Source organism: Macrobrachium rosenbergii, chromosome 30 (genome assembly GCF_040412425.1).
Source record: "Macrobrachium rosenbergii isolate ZJJX-2024 chromosome 30, ASM4041242v1, whole genome shotgun sequence".
NCBI classification, from domain to species: Eukaryota; Metazoa; Arthropoda; class Malacostraca; order Decapoda; family Palaemonidae; genus Macrobrachium; species Macrobrachium rosenbergii.
Window position 1 is genome coordinate 10,416,001 of NC_089770.1, and position 25,000 is coordinate 10,441,000.

At 39.0% G+C, this 25,000-nt stretch overlaps 1 protein-coding gene across 1 annotated transcript in view; it reads left to right on the plus strand.

The window, feature by feature from the left end:
• The window catches only part of LOC136855015 (enolase-phosphatase E1-like), a 150,734-nt gene that overhangs the window by 14,597 nt on the left and 111,137 nt on the right, over window positions 1-25,000 (plus strand). Inside the window, exon 2 of the transcript XR_010857863.1 lies at window positions 966-1,141. The gene's annotated coding sequence lies outside the window, so the exon portion shown is untranslated. The remainder of the gene's footprint in view (window positions 1-965; window positions 1,142-25,000) is intronic.

Below are 25,000 nucleotides of genomic sequence, written 5' to 3' on the forward strand. Positions count from 1 at the left end.
GTCCAATAGAAGGGCAACAGCTGTAGCGAAATTGTTGAATCATAATCTAAATCTCTTCCCTCATAAGGAAAGCAGATGTCTTGAGGCCCTATAGGCTGTGATATCAGCAAAGTGGTTGTTTCAAGTACCGAACCAGGTCGTTTGGGGTGCGTCAACAAGGTCGCACGATCCTTTTCAATTAAATTTAACGTTTCAATTTAATTTAATGACAATTAATTCGTCCCTAAGTAGCATCATAATGCTCGTACAATAAGTGAATGATTTTCTCATAAGGGGAATTGTATTTGTGTTGTCGATTCTAAACTGGCTTCTGCCGTCCCTTAACTACATAACGAGCCTAGTTACGTAGTGGAAGTCAACAAGGCTGTTTCGAAGAAGAAAAGTTCAAAATAAGAACCCGGGTTATTTCGCGTCTTCCCTCTCTACAGTTAAGACCTATTTATTGCATTGTGGAGGGAACTACGTCTCTGCCAATGAATAGGAAAAGGCCTTTGCGCTCTTCAGTGACGGGTAAGAGACAAATCGAATTCCTTTAATCTCTGAATTATTTCATTTCAGCTAGTTATTATTTTTGATTGTGAACTGTGGTGCATACTAACTGCATTACCTTAACTATGGTGCGTACTAAATTATCTTACTTTTGAGGTAGCTATTTTTAATATCTTAAGTTATAGTTATTTTGTATATCACTTTACTGTAATATCATTACGACTTACTTTCTGCATGGAGTTCTTGACTTTGTAAATGAACAAAATAAAAATCGTGAATCTGATGTAACTCCTGTTTTTATTTTATTTCTTTTACAAATTTCTATCTCTCCGAATCTTAATTATCGTGATTTACTTACAGAAGTTATTTGATTCTTTATCGGCACTGGGCCTCTGCAAGTCTGACGAGCTGGTTTGTCATATTTAAACATCTATCTGCTGTCCTTGGCGATAAGTAATCGGCAATTTTCTCTATAGTTGCAGAACTGACGCCGTGCATGTGCATTGATGTGCTTGACATAACCGCCAACATTATTGGCTGATCAGTGCAAGGATTTGTGACACAAGTCTTGTAGTTGTCAAGAGATGTGATGTTGCGCCGCCTCGTGACTAGCCTCAACGCTGGTCTTAGGATTCCAAAGTGATACTGGCAGGTAAGTGACTCGTTTTTTTCTCGTTATTGACTGAGGGTAGTTTACAGTTTAGTTGGCCAGGCCGCGCAACACCTGCTGCCCGGACTACAATCACTCCGCCAAGGTAAGTAGTTCCGCGACCCGACGCTGCACGCCGCCCTATGTTAGGTTAGGTTGGTTACATATGGTTAGGTCAGGACCCGGCACTATAGGAAAAGTTTGTCCTGTTTGTATTCGTCCGCCAGTTTCCTAGTCGGAACCTACACGACAGCCTTGGCCAACTAAACTGTAGGCCCTCCTTGACTAAAGTTATTGGTTTTGTGAATGGTAGGAAAAATATTAATCTCGTTCGGTAATATTTTATGATGCTTCGTTCTACCGCTGTTTTTTCTCGGGAAGTGTTGAGCGTCTAGTATGTAACTCACGTTTTATGCGTTTTGAAAGTTTTAGCAAATAAAATCGGCATTTTATTCTGTAAAACAAATGGATTTAAGCATTATTCGGCGCCTCTTATCTTGATATTTGTTAAAGGTTCGCGGGAAAACTTGAATATCGTTTGTAAGTAGGACTTTTTGAAGTCTGGCAAACCACAGGTCTTCAGTTCAGTGTCTCATATAAGCAAATCTCCCTCCGGTGTTTTAGCTTTTAATTCGGCATCAGTTGCCTTTCCTATTACAACGTCACTTGTTTATTGTTCAAGGCAACCATTTTATTTTACTTCAGCCCTCAAATGTAGGTTTGCACAATATAATATAAGTAAGTGTGGAATTATTCTCTTAAATATATTATTTTCTCTAAAAGGTAAAAGGATAAAGTAAATTTACAGTCGTTGTATAGGAAGGATCTTATTTATGGCAGGTGTTGACCTCCATAGACTTTGCCATTCTATTCTTTCGAGGCGACAAAGTTGCGCGCACCATGAGCAGTAATGTTCGATGGTGAATTGTATTCCATCTGCGCATGCGCACCTACCGATACCAGTAGGGGATTTATTGGTGTGAAATTTTGATGTTATTTTGGCAGTTGGATATCGGAATTGCCCTCCTCCTCCTCCTCCTCCTCCTCCTCCTCCTCCTCCTCCTCCTCCTCCTCCTTCTTCCTACAATATGATGGTCATAGATTTGGACAATAACAACCAATTGATTTTAGTGGGGCAGCCAAGTTTCGCACACTAATCAAACCAGTGTAGTCAATGTACCCAACAAATTTTGCACATGTATCAGACCCATTTGGGGAATGTTCCTAACATTACCGATTCACCGATTCACCGATTCATCGGAACAAGACGAATCTTCCTTTTTTATACCTCCGTTCCATGTGTCTACAATTCACCTGGGGTCCCCGCTGTTCCCGACCCATTTTTCCTTCCTCTCATCCTCCTCCGTCATCCTGCTTTCACCTTTTTTTTTTTTTTTTACTGAAAGCCAGACAGTTGGTGGAAACGTCGTAAGAAGAATGAGTCTTCCTCAACTTTCCCTCTCAAACTCCTCCGTCCCTCCCACCCTCCCCCCGCCTTTAATTTGAAGATAGAAGATAGTTTTAGATTGAAAACTAATTTGCTTGAGTTTTTTTCATTCGCTCTTCTGTCGCGTCTGATTTTCTAAAAAGAAAAAAATTTTTTTTGTGCCACTCGGCGCCGACGTCTCATTTCGCAAAGGGGGGTGTGGGGTTAGGGTGGGTGAAGGAAGGAACCATCGCACAGAATAGGATTTGGGAGGAGTCTCCCGGAAAACTTTATTAAACTTTAGTCTGAGTTTGTTTGCCGAGTTCGTTATAGCTCCTTTCAGGCGTGGATGGTTCGACTCTCCCCTGCAGTTCTCCTCCTTATCATCATCATCATCACTTTATCAGCGTCTTCTTTCATCGTCGGGCTAATTGTTACAGTGGATTTCTTTATGCGCATGCGCGAGTTAGGTAAATGATTAATTGGTCGTGTCTGGGGCTTGCAGCCGCATCTCGTGTGTGGTTTAGAACCATGATAACTTGAAAAAATTATAGTTTCGTCCTTACGAGTTTTTACTTTTTATTTTTTATTTTTTTTGGTTGGGGGAATAGTTGATTGCTCGATTGTTGAGTGCTAAGGAAAATGGGCGAATGAAATATAGGTTTATATATTTAAGTCTCTCTATTTTCCAACATCATTGAAAGGCTAAAAGATAAGGCGTAAATTCAGCAACAAAAATTGTTTATTAAAACTATATTGAAAACGTTTCTTTACTCTTCGATTTTGAAGAATTAAAGTAAGAACAATTTGAACGATAAATTGCAGAGTGTTGAATCGGGTGAATGCAACGTGGATTTCTAAATCGACAGATACAATTGTTCATAATATTTTAGAAAATAAAAGCTTGAACATGAAATTGTGAGGAAACCATTCGCGTTAGAAGCTAAAATGTCGAGTCGTAAAGTAATCAGACGAATGAGATTTTATTTGACAATTAATGACGTCTCCGGCGAGAGCAATGAGAAAGCAGGCTGAACAACTTTCACTCGCGATTCCTTTCACTGTTCGCATTCTCCTGACATTCTCCTGAATTCTGCCATGAAACCGTCTGACCTCCATTTGGAAAACCTGACTTCAGGGAGAGAGAGAGAGAGAGTTCCTTTAGCTGAAATGGTGGAGACTTCGCGAGCGGCCTGTACCGAACCCGGTCGAGGAAGGGGGAATGGATGTAGGACTGTTAAATTGAGGGCTGAAAATAGTTTGAGGCGAGGCTGCAACACTGCAACAGTTGTGGACAAGTTGTTCTCGGAGGGGGAGGGAAGAAGGTCGATAGGAGGAGGAGGAGGAAGAGGAGGAACTAACTCTTCCTTGTGGTTGAGGGGAGGCTGGGTTGATTTATTTGTTGACATCGAATGTAACCGGGGACGTCGAGGAGAGTCTGGAGGAGCAGAGGTCGAGGAAATGAAACGGTTGCATTAGGAGGACTTTCAGGAGGTCGCTGCTTGTGAGGTCCTCTGGCGAAGGGAGGTTACTCGGGAGGTCGTTGCTCGTGAGGTCTCCTGACGAATAGAGGTTACTCAGGGTTTTGTTGCTCGTGAGGTCTTTTAACGAAGGGAGGTTACTCAGGAGGTCGTTCCTCTGAGGTCTCCTGACGAAGTAGTTTAATCAGGAGGTCATTGCTCGTGAGGTCTCCTGACGAAGGTAGGTTACTCAGGCCATACAAGTTATAAAAGAAGACCTGGGTTCGAACCTGATGTGAGTCAGAAATTTATTTCTGTTCCACACTTCATTGTGTGTTGATTATTTCTATATATATATCCCTCTACGAACAGTAACGGTTTTGCCAATTCTCAGGCAGGCTAATTACAAAAGGAGTTTCTGAATGACAGGCAATTAGGGGATTTTGAGTTCGCTAAGTTCCAGTTGAGCTTATCCTTTAGCGAATAAGCAGGGGTCACCTTTAAAACAGGGCCCGAAAAGGTATGTTCGATCTTATCTGGTTCCCAAGACCCTCGTGACAGATTCACGTTGTTTGTCTACTTAATTGAAGCCGCTCCGAGTATCTGACTTTTGAAACTCGACCTTTTAAACGTCATGGGCGAATGGCCACGTGACTTCATTCCTTATTCCCTACCTGAACATAATATATGGGATATAAGAGATATGATTGCATATTTAAGTGACTTGTTTTCCCTTGTTTTTTTACTTCATTTTACTGTCAGAACTTTGGAATTCTCCTCCTCCTTTTTTTTCCTTACTCATATCACCTTTCTTCCTTTAAGAGACTGAGGGTCTGTCACTGCCTTGTTGATTCAGCCTCTTTCTCCCTCCCCTTGCCTTTTTTTTCCGGCCTGGGATAAAAAGGGGCATCAGGGTGGCCGTTCCGTCGGCCTCTCCTTCAAAGACGAAGAAGACAGAAAGCTACAGAGTGGTAAATGGCAAAGGGAGAATAAGGACCGGGAGCCAAAAATAATCACGGGAGAAGGAGGGGGAAGGGTCTGAGAAGGGAAAAGGGGTCATGAGAAAATGGCGGATGAAAGGGAGTGGTCAGCGAGCTGGAAGGATAGAGAGAGAGAGAGAGAGAGAGAGAGCGAGAATGGTTACCCTATGAATTAGTGAGGGCAGGTAAAGGTTCGGAAGGGAAAATGTAATTGTGATTTTCTGGGCCGAGCCGAGGAGGGCAGAATTGAATTGGAGAGGCGAAAATGAAGTGGAATAACCGAATTGGAGGAGAGACGGTAGAAGGAACAAGACGCTTAACAATATGAGAGAGAGATGATGGATTATTCAAACACGAGGGATTTTTCTTGTGTCGCTGGATTTCGTGTTTTGAAAGTTACAAGATTTTTTTTTTTTGAAGGAAATTTGACAAAAATTGGTGACTCAGCGTGAGTCAGGTCAGTCAGTTAACTCTCGATGTTTTAAGTAATGAGTTTTCCATTCAGATTTCTCTCTCTCTCTCTCTCTCTCTCTCTCTCTCTCTCTCTCTCTCTCTCTCTCTCTCTCTCTCTCTCTCTCTCTCTCTCTCTCTTTGATAGAGTCCCTCCTTGGGAGAGAATTTAAAAAAAATTACCAAGCTTTGGGAAGTTTCCCCTCCCTGTTTGGTGGTGATGGTGTGTGTTAGGGGATGGGGGGCGGTTGTTCACAGGTAGGAGAGCGCCCACCCTTCTTCACGCCCACCCCGACCCCTGATAAAGGACGAAGTTGAGTGTAGGGTTAACGCCCCTGCAATGTAAAAGAAAACACCAGTCTGTGTCTTCCGAGAATTTCCTTGTGAACTTCAGCTGAAAATGTAGGTAGACAGATAAAGGGGTGAAAGAGTTATGGATTTTTTTTTTTTTTAAGGGTCGTTCATTCACTTCAATTTCACATCCACTTTTATTTTGCTCTTCAGTTTGGGCGTTTTTTTCCGTCAAAACTTTCATTTATTTTTTATTTACGTTAGTTTTTTTCTGGTTGTGATAATTGTATTCTCATACTTGGTCTTGAAGCAACACTGTATGAACCTTCACTATATATAGATAGATAGATATACATGTATATAGATAAATATATACATAAATATATGTGCTTATATGTATGTTGTATGTATGTACAGCATGTATGCAGCTGTACCACAGGGGCAAATTTAACACCGGGTATGAAAAAAACTCGAAGATGTCTTAGAAATGCTAAAGTATCTATTTTTACCCTGTGGTAATAACGAGAAATTGGTCTCACCACTTCAAAGATTTTTGTCCATTGCATATTTATCTAACAAAAAGAATTGTTCGACCAATCTTTCTGACGTTCCAATTATTTATATCTCTCGTCATAATATCTGTAAAACCTCTGTAATCTTACATTACACTTGCTCGGGAACGAACCGGCGTTGAATTCTTTCCTCTGTCATCTATAAAACTTATCCGTGTATAAAGGCGCAATTCAGTAATATATATTCTTCTTTTTTCTTTGCTTTATGTGGCCTGTGCCCCATCAACCTGAGGTAGGATAGTCGGCACGTGTATTTCCTTATATATAAATCTTGTCCCAGTCTCTCGAGGCAGTATTATCATCTGCTTTTCTCTCAGAACTACTTCAGCACATAAGCATCCCATCCGCAGGTCTCTCAGCTGTTGTTTTTCTCACAAAGCTGTGCCTTTTAGCTGGCTAGAATGTTTTTTTTTTTTTGTCACAAGGGCTTTGCCTTTTAGCTGGCTAGAGTGTTGCTTTTCTCACAAGCGCTTTCCCCTTTAGCTGGCTAGAATGTTGGCTTTTCTCACAAGAGATTTCCCTTTTAGCTGGCTAGAATGTTGGTTTTCTCACCAGAGCTTTCCCTTTTAGCTGGCTGGAATGTTGCTTTTCTCACAAGGGCTTTCCCCTTTAGCTGGCCAGAATGTTTTTCTCACGTGCTTTCCCTTTTAGCTTTTTAGAATGTTTTTCTCACAAGAACTTTCCCTTTTAACTGGCTAGAATGTTGTTTTCTTACAAGAGTTTCCCTTTTAGCTGGCTATAGTTGTTTTTTCATGAGCTTTCACTTTTAGCTGGCTAGAGTTGTTTTTCTCACAATAGGTTTCCCTTTTAGCTGGCTAGAATGTTGCTTTTCTCACAAGAGCTTTTGCTTTTAGCTGGCTAGAATGTTGCTTTTCTTCCAAGATCTTTCCCTTTCAGCTGGCTGTAATCCGCGTCACACATTCTCAAAATCTTTGTCAAATTGTATATTTTCGAAGCATTTGTATTGTATGACAGCCATTGTTTGAAATATAGGCATACAGTATGTGCCAAATTGTTGCATAATAATGCTTACTATGTGTTACCAGTTTCATTGCAAACTGTCACCGCTAACCAGTCCAATATCAGTCGGATCTTAGTAGTCTAATATTCATCCTTTTCTCCATACGAAAGGGCCAAACATTCCTGTCATCCATATTTTACGATTCTCTCTGTCAGCCGGATGTATCTTAGATACCCTAGACATCCAGTTCTTTAAATTCTCACCATCTCATTTGCATTGGAAATCTGGGTACTTTTAACCATTCCTTGGACTCTTGCTAAATTTTTCGGTAGCCCCCTATGTACCATTTTCTGCCCAGGGGAGCAGAGAGCAAAGTGGTTCTGTTCCATACGACGGGAACTTGCATGTAAGCAAACAAAATCACCCTTGTGGATCATGCTAGTGGTATGGCAGAATCCCGAATTGGAACAAATGTATAATAACTTGAAGAAGCGAGTTGATGTGACAGTCAATCACTTTCAGAAATAACAAGTTTGTAGCAAAGACCAGTAATTTTGAGATTAACAAAGGCAGTAGTAATAATAATAATAATAATAATAATAATAATAATAATAATAATAATAATAATAATAATAATAATAATAATAATAATAATAATAATAATAATAATAATAATAATAATAATAATTGTGCGAGAGTGCTTGCAAGATGAAAGATTTGTAAAGGATTCGACACGCTGCTGATGGAATTATTCTGCACTGGAGTTTCATCCTCAGTTCACCAATTAACGCCTGGAATTGCAGGAGCAAGTCGTCCTAGTTTTTTTTTCTCATCTAGAACACACTCCTTTTCGGGGAAACGGTCAGATTGCTGAAAATAAATTTGAAAAAGCGAGTTGCTTTGACGAACAAAATAAACATCAATATTGTTTAAACACATGAAAGGGATTCGGGAAACTGGACGAGAGAGAGAGAGAGAGAGAACTGAGAGAGAGAGAGAGAGAGAGAGAGAGAGAATAATTAAAAACTCCAGGAAAGACTGCGTTCCACCCTGACTCCCCCCCTCCCAGCATGTCCTGGTTACCCTCCCCCTCCCTTGCATGTTCTGGTTCCCCCTGCTCCCCATCCCATCCCAATCCCCACCCCCCCCGCCCCCGTCCCAGGAAAAAAAAACTGCATCCTCTTAATTTTGCGTCTTTCCTTTTGAAGATCCTGGATAATGAATAATGAGGGAACTCGAGATGACAATCAAAAGGACACACACACACACACACACACACACACACACACACACACACACACACACACACACACACACACACACACACACAGTTTCTTGTCAAAATGAAGTGAATAGGATTCCACTCCCAGGAGACTGCATCCAGATACTAATGGATATTTTTTTTCCTTTTGTCCGTAAACCTCGGGAGAGAATGATGGCTTTATCGGACTCTACTCCTTTTTTTTTTTTCTTAAAATCCATAAAACCACTTCGGTGAGTTTAGGGAGCCCAGGGCGCATCGCTCCTATTCATTTTACCTTTATTTACATTCCATTTGCAAACCTCCTTTTGTTCTCCTGTTGTCCCGAGGCAAGTGCCCGAGGTCAGCGAGAGAAATGTTCTTTCCTTGTTTTCTTCTGTTTTTTTGTTTATTTGTTTGGATTCGTATACGTGAGACTGGCCGATACTTGTGTGATAAGCAGCTAAAAATCTTTCATATACTATGAATAAAAAGTCTTGGATAAATGCAAGTTTTGGGCTTATCATATACAAGCAAGCGTTCTGAATCTAATTAAGATCTGGAAAGGCTCCATTGGCCACAATTCTCCTAAGACCCTCAGTACCAGACGAGCAAGAAACTACTCCAATAGTTACTAGCTACCTCTCCATTCATCTTCCGTCAGCGCCAATGGAAACAGGACGGAAAAGGATGTTTTTCCACTCGAGGACCCCTTTCATTAAAGGAGTGAGTAATTAAAATACACGTATGAATGCGGTTCGGGATTCGTACAAAATTTGTATTTTGTTGAATTATTCTTGCGTTGCAATGGTTGCCGAGATTGTGTCAAATGGTGGTAGGATTTTCCAAAGCTTGTTTTTGCGAAAGGAATATTGTGTCGAGTATTATCAGAAAAGGTACTGAGGTTGTACCAAATGATATTAAAAAGTACTGATATTGTCGAAATATAAGAAACTACTGATATTGTATCAAATAATCCCAGGAAAGTGCTGATATTGTGCCAGATAATATCAGGAAAGTACTGATATTGTCGAAATTTAAAAAAAACTGATAGTGCGTCATATAACATCAGAAAAGTACTGATAGTGTCTCAGATATTATAAAAAAGCACTACATTGTGTCAAATATCAGGAAAGTACTGATATTGTGTCAAATAATATCAGACAAGTACTAATATTGTGTCAAATTTTTAGAAAATGCAGCTATTGTCAAATAATATCAGAAAAGTTCTGATAGTGTATCAAATAATATAAAAAAGTACTGATGTTATGACAAACATCAGAAAAGTACTGATATGTCAGATAATATAAAAAAAGTACTGATATTATATCAGATAATATAAAAAAAGTACTGATACTGTGTCAGATAAGGTAAAAAAAAAAGTACTGATATGTCAAATAATATAAAAAAAAGTACTGATACTGGGTCAAATAATATCAGAAAATTACTGATGCTGTGTCAAATAATACCATGATCTGTAAGAACGTTGAATTGCAAATAGTGCCAAAACTGCACTAAATCATACCAAGATTCATACAAATATTCCATCAGCACAGCCGACATTGATTACGATTCGTTCGAATCACGACGGTGTTGACGTAACCCTTTTTTAAAAGAACTGAGAGAGAGAGAGAGAGCGAGAGCTTGAAGCATCCCACGATCGCTTCCCCCCTAAAGAGAAAACAAGTTCCTCGGTGGAAAAGGCTACTAACTCAATTACTTCAGGGTTAGAGAAAGGAAACTGTTAGCTGTAAAACATCCGGTGTGGAAGAGATACGCCACTTTTACTAGACTCTTTCGTCCTTCCAGGGGGAAGGCGGGCGAAGGAAGGAAGGAGAGAGAGAGAGAGAGAGAATTTCACCGGGAGGGAAAGGAAAGCAAGGAAATACACCGCGGAAGAGAGAGAAAGAGAGAGAGAGAGAGCAGGAGAGGAAACAGTGAATAGGGGAAAAGTCCTCAGGTAGAGGAGGTAGATTTGGACATACAGTGAGGAACGGCGCTGGAGAGAGAGAGAGAGAGAGAGAGAGAGAGAGAGAGAGAGAGAGAATATCACGCCATGACGGATACGCAAGTCAGAAAGGAAATAAAGTGAAGAAACGGTAGCATAGAAGAAAAGAGAGAGAGAGAGAGAAATCCCGGCAAAAGAGAGAGAAGCTTGCCGTTTATGAAACAGGTATGAAGGGGAACCCCAATTTAAAGAAGAAATGTAGGAAATTGGAGCGCAAAGGGAGAAGACCAGATATATGGCAAAAGAGAAGGAACTGGAAAGTCCAGAAACTGCATGGAATACAAATGGACGATTACAGAGGGAACCCCTGTGATAAAGGGAGGGAGAGAGAGAGAGAGAGAGAGAGAGAGAGAGAGAGAGAGAGAGAGAGAGAGAGAGACTTAGGCAGCTATTTCTGAAGTTAAAAGACGCTTGTGTTTGCATGCATGTTTTATTTTCAACCCTGTGTATCTATACATTTGCACTAGCACATATATATATATATATATATATATATATATATATATATATATATATATATATATATATATATATATATATATATGTGTGTGTGTGTGTGTGTGTGTGTGTGTGTTCGTGACTCAGAGAGAATAAGTTGCAAGTGTGAAACTTGTTAGATGAACGAAGTAACATTCTTTGTAACCAGTTCACGAAGGAGATCTCACTCGGGCAGCCTTCGAGAAATTCGATTAATGAAACTTGGGTTTTTTTTTTCTTACCACCGCATCTCGTTAACGAAGCTTCCTCCTCCTCCTCCCTTTCCTCCACCTCCTCCTCCTCCCTTTCCTTAACTACTTCCTTCTCCTACTCTCCCCTTTCCTCCGCCTCCTGCTCCCCCCTTTCCTCCACCTCCTCCTCCCCCTCCTCCTCCACCCCCTTCCTCCTCCTCCTCCTCCTCCTCCTCATCCCTTTCCTCCACCTTCTCGTCTTCCCTTTCCTCCATCTCCTCCTCCTTCCTCTCCTCCACCTCCTCCCCTCCTCCTTTTCCTCCACCTCCTCCTCCCTTTCTCCTCCACCTCCTCCTCCTCCCTTCCTCCACCACCTCTTCCTATCCTCCACCTCCTCCTTCTCCTCCTACCTTTCCTCCACCTCCTACTCCCCCTTTCCTCCACCTCCGGCTCCCCGCTTTCCTCCACCTCCTCCCTTTCCTCTATCATCTCCTTCTCCCTTTCCTCCACTTCCTCCTCCTTTTCCTCCACCTCCTCCTCCCCTTTCCTCCAATCTTCCTCCTCTTCCTCCTTTCCTCCACCTCCTCCTCCTCCTCCCCCCTTTCCTCCACCTCCTCCTCCTCCTCCCTATCCTCCACCTCCTCCTCATCCTTTTCCTCCACCTCCTCCTCCTCCTTCTCCTCCTCTTCCTCCTACCTTTTCTCCACCTCATAATCCCCCTTTCCTCCACCTCCTCCTCCCTTTCCTCCACCTCCTCCCCCCTTTCCCCCACCTCCTCCCTTTCCTCCTCCTCCTCCTCCAATGCCTTGGCAGAGCCGGAGGGAGGGAGGGAGGGGGGGAGGGTTCCGAAATAAAAAGGGGAACGCGAAAGAGAAAAACTCCTTTTCATTGGGTAGCGAAACACGTTTTACAAAAGCCTTTGAAGGCATGTTTGTATGACTCTCACAATCTGATTAAAAGCGTGTGCTAGATTGCTTTCAACTTTATGACTGGTTATGTCCTAATTGACAAAAACTGTTTATATAATGTCCTAATTGGTAAAACGAATTAGCACCTGATATTTCGTCGGATCAAAGGGAAAATAATTACTCAAATGTTTTTTTTTTTTTTTGCCTTCGGTTTAACTGGAAGTCATTAATTGACTGATTGATTGTTTCTAATTAGGTTTTCGTCCTTCTTCTTCTTCTTCTTCGTCTGCTGATCTGTCATGCGTTAACTGGTATTAATATCAACAGCGTGGGAGACAACGTTTTCTGTTGCGTAAGCAAATGAACGGATTTTTTTCAGCGTCTCAAAAGTTCTGATATAATTTGCGATTAACTTTTATGGCGACCTCCGCTGGAAGTTTTTCCCCTTTCTCTGAAGGCCGGTGGGACGGGCAGAACTATCCCCATTTTTTAAAAGAGCTGCGTTTATAAGAACGAGAGAAGACCGAAGCAAGAGTAGATTTCCGGAGCTTAACGGTAGGTTTTTTCCCTTTTTCGAAGGCCAGTGGAACAGGCAATGGCATACTTGCCTGTTAAAAGAGCAAATTCTATTAGAACCAGAGAAAACGAAAGCAAGAGGAGAATTCCGGAGCTTAACTGGAGGTGGGATGCGGGTAGCCACAGCGTCCGGAAATTAGTGGATTGCAAATGCTAATCAGTCCATGGAATATGTACCAACATGATGTAATCAGTTTTACTGCAAACTAAGGATTGGCCAATTGTTCTCCAGCCATCTTACAATGATTTCTTGTTCCTCTTGACTGTATGTTACTATCTAATTAATTATCTAATTTAAACCAGCCTTGTGCTGACACGGGCTCTTGATCATCAGCAGCCCGCAAAAGTGTATGTCACTTACTGACCAAGCGTCTGAGCCTCGGCGACTTGCAGTATGTTTTGCTACGGGTTGCTTAGGTGAGGAGGGTAATTATCCTCTTTCCAGAGTACTCTGAGAAATAGGTGGTTATAACTGAAGTTAAATTGCAAGATTTGTTAGTGAAGCTAGTCTTCTGTACATCGTCGTATCCTAACAATTCATGTCTTCTTGTATCACATCAATGATTTGATAAAACTTATCTGTACAATGTAATATCTCTAAGCTGTCAGAGTATTTGTTGGTATGTATGGACGCTGTGTCTTTGTAGGGGAGAACTGATTCGGCTTTTTAACAGTAAATTATAATGAGCTGTATTCAATACCGATGACCATATCAGCTGTGACGCTAGTTTTGTGCGTAAGATTAAACACTGTTCAGTGCGTTTTCATTTTTGACCGACGACTGTGTTATTGTTTTGTAAAACAAAAACATTCTTGATAAATCTTTTATTTACGCAACGAAAACACATTTTAATCCAAACTCGCCGTCATGTCAAACGTAGCTTCACCTCTTCCTCCTCTTCTTCTTCTTCTTCTTTTGTAAATGCGAATTTGATTTCATGAATAGACGCGGATTTGCAGCGAGGGCTCTTGAGAATTGGACAACGCTATATTTCGCGAACAAAACCCAAAGTTTTCGGCGCTGAAAACGCTTCTGATGAAGCGTGCGATGGTCGACTCAACTCGAGTCAGCAGTGGTCTATGAATTCATGAATATTTAAATAAAAAAAAAAAAAAAAAAATATATATATATATATATATATATATATATATATATAATTACACAATCTTACATATCGAAGGATTATAAGTTTGTCAGATTTAGCATGCAGTAAATACAATCTTGATCATATACAAAAATGCACACGTTTTCAGAAAAGTTGACCTTATATCAATGTTATTGATCATATACAAAAATACGTCCTTTGAAAAGTTGGACATACATCATGTTATTTACCGTATATATATACATACATGCATATATATATATATATATATATATATATATATATATACATATATATATATATATATATATATATATATATATATATATATATATATATATATATTATAATAGATAGATAAATAGGACACTACAGGGAAGAAATGAGAAACAGTTGTGAATCATGACCGGTGTCGGCTTTATTGCTAAGCCATCTTCAGAGGACTGTTACAAAGTCTGCGAAGTATATGTGGTAGGGGGAGGGGGGTGGTAATTGTAGTGGCTCCAAAGAAAAGCTGATGAATGGAGGCTGTTCCCCTTGTTCAGAAAGCTTTTACAGCATTTGCTGTTCCATGCTGCTGTAATTCCGTGAAAAGAAACTGGAACAGGAAAGTAGTGCGTTGTGGCTGACTCTTGATGCAGTTCAACCGGTGATAGTAGAGGAACTTCAGTGACTGGTGAAGGGGGTTTGAAATTGTTTATGAGAAGAGGAAATGAAAGTTAATGATCACTTGAACAAAGTTATGAGTGAGGCCAGAACCCAGGTGGGGTGATGCAGTGAATGCTAATATAGAAGGTGCAGTAATGGAAACGGTTGGTTTGCATAGCCTAGTTATCATAGTAGCACTAGGTGTATTGTATCTGGGGTTGGGTGAGAAAAGAGTGAAGTCACAACGTAGGCTGAGCTAGAAAGGCAGGCGAATCTCGGTAGAAAGATGGAAAAAGTAAAATAGCATCAATGAAGAAAAAAAGATACAATGTTGGCATGCATTTTTGAGCCAACGCTCCTTTATGGAATTAAAGTCATGAGAATTGAGCGAGAAAAGTTAAAAAGGTGGAATATATATATATATATATATATATATATATATATATATATATATATATATATATATATATATATATATATATATATATATATATATATATATATATATATATATATATATGTTATATATATATATATTATATATATATATTTCTTTATATATTTAATTATAGTATATATATATATAATATTTCTTTCACTTTAACCTCTTTGTAGGTTAATTAGCTTATTGATAACATGTAAAGCAATACCATCCACATTTTGATTTAAAGTGAAACTGTATCCCTCTCTCTCTCTCTTATTTTTGCGTTACCTTTCGAATTTTCTTTTGTTTGCCTGATTCATTTGCATCTTCCTTTTCCTCGTCCCACTCTCCCCCCCACCCCTCTCTGCCTACCCCACTCCTATGCTACGTATCCTCAATCCTTCTAAGTAACGTCATGCTTGGGGTGGGGAGGCCTGGTTACCAGTGCTCTAACACCCTCCCCTCCCCCAACCCCCCACGACACTCCAGGAACCACCAGCCTTTTATCCAAGCAACTCATCATGGCGGCTTCGTCAACACAAAAGAAAATTCTCTCTCTCTCTCTCTCTCTCTCTCTCTCTCTCTCTCTCTCTCTCTCTCTCTCTCTCTCTCTATCAGTCTGAACTTTGTTTGCAGCGGAGCAAATCCGCGCGCGCTTTTCATCACTCATTTTTTCCGCAAATATATTCAAGATGATATACAGTCTGTGTTTTGGGGGGGAAGGGGCGGGGGGAGGATTTACTGTTCATTATAACAGAGGCTCATATTCACACAAGTATTTATTCGTGTAGATGTTTATGTGAGTAATTACAATAAAATATGCCTACTTATGCAATCAGCCAATTTAAACATGGACACAGATAGTTTGTCCACAGTGGAAATGTCATAATTTTAAAGCTTTGGGTAACATTATTATTATTATTATTATTATTATTATTATTATTATTATTATTATTATTATTGTTATCGTGCAGGCATATTAAACGGCAAGGTAAAGTGTCCCAGTACCATTTTACCCCCATCTTTGTTGTAGGTGATGGCACCAAATCTGTACAATTTCCTATCTCCAGTGGCGTTCCTCAGGGAACTCTTCTTCTCCACTTTTATTTTTTAACCCATTTTATCGAAAATCTTTTAAAGATATCACCCACAGTCCATAGGACAGAGTTGCTACATCCTTTTAGGGCAGTGTCATGAAGTTTATCTTATTAAATAGCCATTAATCAAAACAGATATCACAAGAAAATGTCCGTGTCCATAGCCCTTTCAAACGACTGTCTATATTTTACATATATGTTGTATAAAATGACGAGCACTCATGTGAAGTTTCAACCCCCACTTAATTCGTTATGCAACGGCAGATGTCTCTCTCTTAATTAGAGGACGCCTCAGAGCTGATGATGATGATGATGATGACGGGACTCAGAATATTGTTGTTGTTAGGTAAATGAAGCTGAGAGAGAGAGAGAGAGAGAGAGTTTGGCTCAGTTACCCCTTGAACTTCTTCCTTTCCTTCCTTCCTTCCTTCTGCTCTCGGCCGTTTTCATAAGAGTAACGCGAGACCTGAAGGAATTAGGTACATGCGCTGTTTCCCTCCGGTGTCGTGTTGGAGAGGGTTCTCTCTCTCTCTCTCTCTCTCTCTCTCTCTCTCTGAGACTGTGATAGTCCTCTCGCTCTCTCCTCTGGTATCGTGATAGAGAGTTTTTTCTTTCTTGGATATCGTGTTGAAGAAGCTTCTCTCTCTCTCTCTCTCTCTCTCTCTCTCTCTCTCTCTCTCTCTCTCTCTCTCTCTCTTCTGGTATTGTGACAGAGTCCTATCTCTCTCTCTCTGGTTTGTAATAGAGTCCTAATAGAGTCCTATCTCTCTCTGATATTGTGATAGAGTCCTATCTGTGTGTCTGTGTGTGTGTGTGTGTGTTGGTAACATGGAATCTCCTCTCTCTCTCTCTCTCTCTCTCTCTCTCTCTCTCTCTTTCTGTGGTGTCGTGTTCTCTCTATGGTATTTGGTAGAGTATCTCTCTCTCTCTCTAGTACTGTGACATAATCTCTCTCTCTCTCTCTCTCTCTCTCTCTCTCTCTCAACAGGGAAGGAACAAATCGAACACCTTTTATTAAAAGAGTATTATGCCGATGTTGGCCAAATCAGTGCATGAGGTACTTGGTTGAAAGTCAAATGTTGAGGTTCGCACCTGTAGTTAATCTTTATCTCACTTGGGTGAAACCATTCATAAGATAACCTTTATCTTTCTCTGAAGTAAGAACTGTATTTTATTCAAAATATATTATAGCTATAGAGACCCACAGAAGGTTCGGATTCCACGGTAACTAGGAGGGTATCACAGCTGATGGACGCTACAGACAGGAAAATGTAGTAAAACCTGTTTAACGTTTCCAAACATTATCGTCAGTCTGATATTTCAGCGACGTCGCCTGTGAGAAACGTTCATAGCATCTGCGCATGCGTGAAGCTAATGTCCTATATGTCCTATTTTCCTCCCCAGGACATTTATAGTCACTCTTGCGAGTTATAGTGATATAACTACCTTGGAGTTATGTTTTTGAAGCACATATTTCTAATTATCGCCCGTTTTGACACGCTAGCGACAGATTTCAAATGACTCACTGTAATGAGTTCGTTTATGTAAAAACTAACTTCCTTCACAAAAGCTTAGGCCAATTTGTTCCTCTCCCCTGTCAAGGACACGTCCGGTGACAGTATCTGGTCCCAAATTGGACTTTACCCATCGAAAACTCGGTCAGACGGAATCATATTGAACACGGAATATCGCTCGTAACTTTAATCAGGAGTTCGACTGGAGTTTCGCTCTGTCGACGGCGGCTTCATCCGCCGGAATGATTGAAATGGGAAAGGGCTCGGCGCGCGGCACGGCCATATTCCCGTTTTCTTTGCAGGTAGAAAACGGGAAGATTGCGTCATCGGTTTTCATTAATTAGTTCAAAATGTAGTTGGACATTTATGTAAATATATAAATGTATATATGTATATAAAGTTAAGTATACCTTCTTTTAACCAGACCACTGAGCTGATTAACAGCTCTCCTAGGGCTGGCCCAAAGGATTAGATTTATTTCACGTGGCTGAGAACCAATTGGTTACCTAGCAACGGGACCTACAGCTTATTGTGGAATCCGAGCCACATTATAGCGAGAAATGAATCTCTGTCACCAGAAATAAATTCCTCTTATTCTTCATTGGCCAGTCGGAGATTCGAACTCACGGCCAGCAGGATGATAGCTGAGAACGGAATCCACCCGTCCAACGAGGAACTATATGTATATATGTATATATATATATATATATATATATATATATATATATATATATATATATATATATATATATATTATATATATATATTTATATATATAATTTATATATATATATATATATATATATATATATATATATATATATATATATATATATATATATATATATATATATACGTGTCTATTTTTTATACACGCATGGAACACATCCATGCGCACATATTTTTAAAAACTGTTGTAGCTTTTTCACGGAAAGTACACCAAAACTAACCGTTATATTACAGCCGGGTTTATCACATAGAACGTTTCCCACTCGAAAATTGAGCAGTTTACCACAACGCGGTAATTTATAGAGACCGGATTGTCTCCCAATGGGTCGTTGTATTTGGCCCCTGTAACTAACTTTCGAGTGAAAATCCATCCGGGATGCGACGGGTTTATAATACTGTTACGAACTGCAAGAGCTCACGGGTCGTCAATGGCTGTTTGGATGGCTTTTTATTTCTCTCTCTCTCTCTCTCTCTCTCTCTCTCTCTCTCTCTCTCTCTCTCTCTCTCTCTTTTGTGGTATCGTGGTGGAGAAGGGTCTTTCTCTCTCTCTCGTATCGTGATGAGAAAGTTCTCTCTCTCTTTCTCTCCCTGGTATCGTGATGGAGAGAGTTCTCTCTCTCTCTCTCTCTCTCTCTCTCGTCTCTCTCTCGTGGCATCGTGATGGAGAAGGTTCTCTCTCTCTCTCTCTCTCTCTCTCTCTCTCTCTCTCTGGCATCGTGATGGAGAAGGTTCTTTCTCTCTCTCTCTCTGGTATCGTGATGGAGAAAAATTCTCTCTCTCTCTCTCTCTCTCTCTCTCTCTCTCTCTCTCTCTCTCTCTCTCTCTCTCTCTCTCTCTCTCTCTCTCTCTGGCATCGTGATGGAGAAGGTTGTCTCTCTCTCTCTCTCTCTCTCTCTCTCTCTCTCTCTCTCTCTCTCTCTCTCTCTCTCTCTCTCTCTCTGTTTGATGGAGAAAAAAATGTGTGTGTTTCTGCTACGCTTCTGATTTAGTTGACTGTAAGAAATCTTCGTCATCAAATTGACATCTTCTGAGCCTTTCTTGTCAGTAGGTTCGATGTTCTTGTCACCAACCTTGAACTAGGCCTAAATGCCCCCCTTTTTTCAGGTATTCGTAATTTCCTCCATTTCTTCTTGTCCCTGCAATTTAGAACACACACACACACACACACACACACAAACACATATATATTGATATATATAATTTTACTAAGTTCCTTCGTGTGCAGGTTATTTGCTGTACTTAATTTCGTCCACTAAGTTATCAGATTCATCTTTTTCCAAAGATAAACCTCCTCTTGCATAATAGGTGAATATACATATACATAGTCTATATACGTATTATATTAGGAAACTTAGTGAGTTTGCATTTGTTCTTCACAAATATACAACACAGTCTTTTTGTTTTCGTGATGCCACTAGGAAATCATGACATAAAATCAGTATTTTGTTTTTCTTGGAAGCCTTAACAATTAATGTCCTTGTTGTTGCTGCTGGGTATAATGCTATGACCTAGAACTCTCGCCCATACACTGACAAAGGACAGATGTTCTGGGCAAAAAATATAAATAAATAAAAAAAACGTCAAAAATAAAATTCTCCCTCCAACACCATCTGTGACCTGTCACCGGTTCAGGTTACCAACTAGCCTTTTCCGTCTCCATTTTTTCAGTCTTCTCATAATTGCCTTACGTCATATCAGAAGCTCTTCAGTAACTTCCACGCTGACGTTATATGATTTTTCGAAAATGTTATGGAATATTGTTCTTTACATCGACTAATGTTGTATCGTGTTTTCGTATGAGACATGAGACACTGATTTATTGTGTCATCCCTTGTGATACGGTGATGAAATGACTTAACTTCCGTCGTGTCGTGCTGCGTTCCCTTTTCGTGAGAGCTGTTTGTTCCTCTGTTATGGTTATGTGTTATTTCCCCTGTCTTTTACCTGTATTATTCCTCTCTTTGTCTTGAAATATTTCCCGTCCGTTTTGCACACTGGCATCTTATTCTCAACAAGTAAATTGCCATTTGAATCCTAATCTGTTTGGTTAATAATAATAATAATAATAATAATAATAATAATAATAATAATAATAATAATAATAATAATAATTATTATTATTATTATTATTATTATTATTATTATTATTATTATTATTATTATTATATGCTGCTAAGAGATTCACAATTTCGTGAAAAACAATCTGTGTAATAAAAATCCACAATTATATAGTAAATGTATTACTATGTGAAATAAACAAACACACACTTTCGAACACTTGAACGGTGTTCTTCATCAGTGCTAACGTTAGCAGTGATAAGGAGCAACGTTCAAGTGTTCCAAAGTCTTTGGTTTATTTTACAAAGTAAAAATATTTACTGTATATTGTGGATTTTATTATTATTATTATTATTATTATTATTATTATTATTATTATTATTATTATTATTATTATTTATTATTATTATTAGAAGTTATTCGCATCCTTTAAATTATTATACATGAAGACTTTTGTAATCGTAAATCCTGGTTTGAAAGAATAGGATAAAATTAAGATTATTTTATTATTGTGTAAATCCTGGTTTGTTATTAAAATACACTTAAAATTATTATTATTATATTTTATTATTATTATTATTATTATTATTATTATTATTATTATTATTATTATTATTATTATTAACCTTTATGAGGAACATAGTAATACATACATTTAATTTAATGTAACATGCATGAAAGAGGGTCTCCTTTCAAAATATTATTATTATTATTATTATTATTATTATTATTACTATTATTACCAACTTCCCTGCGCAATCATAATTCCTATTAATCACAGACAATCATTCATGGGAACGGTAACAGATTGTCGAAGTGCTCCTGGGCGCCCTTGGGGCTTCCTGCTGGGGACCTGAGTTCTCAAAGGGCCGAGTCGTGAAGTTATTGAATGGACACTTCGCGCCTCAATTCCATCACCTTCTTCAGTTCCATCATCTTCCATCTGCCGATTCCCAAGTGGCACTTTTCCCCTCACCAATACTCGACACTTCTTACTTTTACGGGTTTTGCTGAGAAAATGTGGTCTTTTTAGTTTTCTGTAAAAGATAACTATTGTGCCGGCTTTGTCTGTCCGTCCGCACTTTTTCTGTCCGCCCTCAGATCTTAAAAACTACTGAGGCTAGGGGGCTGCAAATTGGTATGTTGATCATCCATCATCCAGTCATCAAACATTCAAATTGCAGCCCTCTAGCCTCAGTAGTTTTTTATTTTATTTAGGTTAAAGTTAGTCATAATCGTGCTTCTGGCAACGATATAGGACAGGCCACCAGTGGGCCGTTGTTAAAGTTCCGTGGGCCGCGGCTCATACAGCATTATACCGAGACCGCCGAAAGATAGATCTATTTTCGATGGCCTCGAATATACGCTGTAGCGGCTTTACAGAAAGCTTGATTGCGCCGTAGAAACTTCGGCGCATTTTTTACTACTTTTTTTTTTGTGTGTTTCCCTTCTTTATCAGGGTGAGTGTGTCAGGTTTCTTGAAGTTTTTCTTATTAATTTGGATTTGTGTGGATTATATTTTTTATGTGAGGGACCTTTTCTCTTGGGGAAAAATATTACAGTTCATTTACTTCTTGGAAGACGAAGGTCTGTCGTTAATGGGTTGCTAAAAAATGGTCTTTGCTCCGAGAATAGAAATCTCACAGCTAATACGAGTATACTTTTTGTGGAGCATAATCCATTGTTGATGGGTTACTGGAAAGTGGTCTTCGCTATTAAAATAGAAATCTCACAGCTAATCTACTTTCTGGAAGAGCATTACCCATCGGTATTAAGTTGCTAGAAAATGGCCTTTGCTCCTAGAATAAAAGTATCACAGCTAATTCACTTTTTGGAAGAGAACAATCCTTTCTTGTTTGTGTTGCTCAACAAGAAAATGGCCTTTACTCTACGAATTCCAGTCTCACAGCTAATTCTGACTTGTTGGACATCCTGGAAGAGCATCTCTCATCGGTATTGTGTTGCTGGAAAAGGTCCTTCGTTCTGAGAATAAGGGCCTCACAGTTAAGTAACTCACGAAAGAGCAAGATCGATTCCTAAGAATGTGAATTTCACAGCTAATTCGCCTCACGAAAGAGCAAGATCGATTACCTAAGAATATGAATTTCACAGCTAATTCGCCTCACGAAAGAGCAAGATCGATCACTAAGAATATGAATTTCACAGCTAATACACCTCACAAAAGAGCAAGATCGATTACTAAGAATATGAATTTCACAGCTAATTCACCTCACAAAAGAACAAGATCGATTACTAAGAATATGAATTTCACAGCTAATTCACCTCACAAAAGAGCAAGGTCGACTGCTAAGAATATGAATTTCACAGCTAATTCACCTCACAAAAGAGCAAGATCGATTACTAAGAATATGAATTTCACAGCTAATTCACCTCACAAAAGAGCAAGATCGATTACTAAGAATATGAATTTCACAGCTAATTCACCTCACAAAAGAACAAGATTGATTCCTAAGAATATGAATTTCACAGCTAATTCACCTCACAAAAGAGCAAGATCGATTGCTAAGAATATGAATTTACAGCTAATTCACCTCAAAAAGGAGCAAGATCGATTGCTAAGAATATGAATTTACAGCTAATTCACCTCACAAAGGAGCAAGATCGATTACAAAGAATAAGAATTTCACAGCTAATTCACCTCACGATAGAGCAAGATCGATTCCTAAGAAAAAGAATTTCACAGCTAATCCCTCACAAAGGAACAAGATCGATTACTAAGAATATGAATGTCACAGCTAATTCACCTCACAAAAGAGCAAGATCGATTTCTTAGAATACGATTTTCACAGCTAATTCACCTCACAAAAGAGCAAGATCGATTATTAAGAATATGAATGTCACAGCTAATGCACCTCACTAATGAGTTGCCTAGAAAGGGTCCATCTACCCTTGAAATAAAAAAGAAGAGGAATAAAGTCTTACAGCTAATCCAGTCCACAGGAGAACGTGAGCGATCATTAACGAGTCGCCTTATTATTCAGAGGAACGATTGCATTTACAGAGCGACTCCGTCCGTCCGTCCTTCCCTTCTCCATCATACTAGAGCGAATAATTCAGTGGGAGATGTTCGCAAAAGGCATTATCCAAATGGTTTAATCCACGGCCAATCCATTAGGATAAAAAAAAGGAAAAAAGGTTGAGAGAAAACGTGAATTGCAGCTGGTTCTAGATATTGATGTTGGAGTCACCTCGTGTTTAATTTTCTCTCGATTTCAGGGGAAGGGAAAGTCGGGTCGAGATTGTAATTTTCCATTTTTTTTTTTTTTTTTTCAAGGGGAAGGGGAAGGGGTCGATTATATATATATATTTCTGTTAATAGGGATTGAATGATGATATCCAGGCCTGGCCTGTGTTTGAGTGCTCTCTCTCTCTCTCTCTCTCTCTCTCTCTCTCTCTCTCTCTCTTCTCCTCTCACTTGTATTTAATCATTACGTCTGCTCTCTCTCTCTCTCTCTCTCTCTCTCTCTCTCTCTCTCTCTCTCTCTCTTTCTTTTCGTCACTGGTATTTAATCATTCTCTGCTCAATCATTATAATTCTTCTCTCTCTCTCTCGTCTAGTATTAATTTATTACGTATGCTGCACTCCTTATCATTCTTCTCTCTCTCTCTCTCTCTCTCTCTCTCTCTCTCTCTCTCTCTCTCTCTCTCTCTCTCTCTCTCTCTCTCTCTTTTCCCGTCACTGGTATTTAATCATTACGTCTGCTGCAATCATTATAATTCTTCTCTCTCTCTCTCTCTCTCGTCTAGTATTAATTTATTACGTATGCTGCACTCCTTCTCTCTCTCTCTCTCTCTCTCTCTCTCTCTCTCTCTCTCTCTCTCTCTCTCTCTCTCTCAATGGACGAATTAGTATATTAATCTTTCAAAAAATTGAAAAGCAAACTGAAGCCCAGTTTGTATTAACCTTTGCTGTTGTTGTTGTTGACTATTATGCCAGCACGGGCCTTTGCCCAATTAAGCACATCACCTCCTTCCCTGAAAGTGAAAGCTGGTGTCATTTTTTCCCTTCGTAACTGATACAGGAGGGTTGAGGAAGATGGGATCCCTTTTCTTTTCTGGGTGAAAATTCAGGATGAGGTATTCGCCGTTTTAATATTGGGGATGGGCTGAAAGGGTTGGTTTTCCATGCTTATTATTATTATTATATTATTATTATTATTATTCTGCTTTTCATAATTATGATTATTATTATTATTATTCTGCTTTTCATAATTATGAATATTTTTATTATTTACTTGTGTTGTATTGATTCCTATTATTTTTTTTTTACTTTTTTGTTGAATTTATTATTTTTTCATTTTATTATTATTATTATTATTATTATTATTATTTCATAATTATGATTATTATTATTATTATTATTATTATTATATTGTGTTGAACTCTCAATGACGAGAACAGGAGTAATTAAGGTCCACAATAATATATTTTTATTTGAGTCTTGATAAAAATGTATAAAATGGTTTGACCCCATTCTGGGTTCATCTTCAATTGAACTGAAGATGAACACAGGATGGGGTTCGAAATTACATTTTTATAAAGTTCACATTCTATTGATGTATTATCGTTACAATTATTATTATTATTATTATTATTATTATTATTATTATTATTATTATTATTTTGTTAGATACCAACATTTTCCAATGAGAACATTTTCTTCTAAGATGAGGGATTAAATCAATAGTATGAGAAATTAATTTATTGTGTTTCTCTTAATGACTC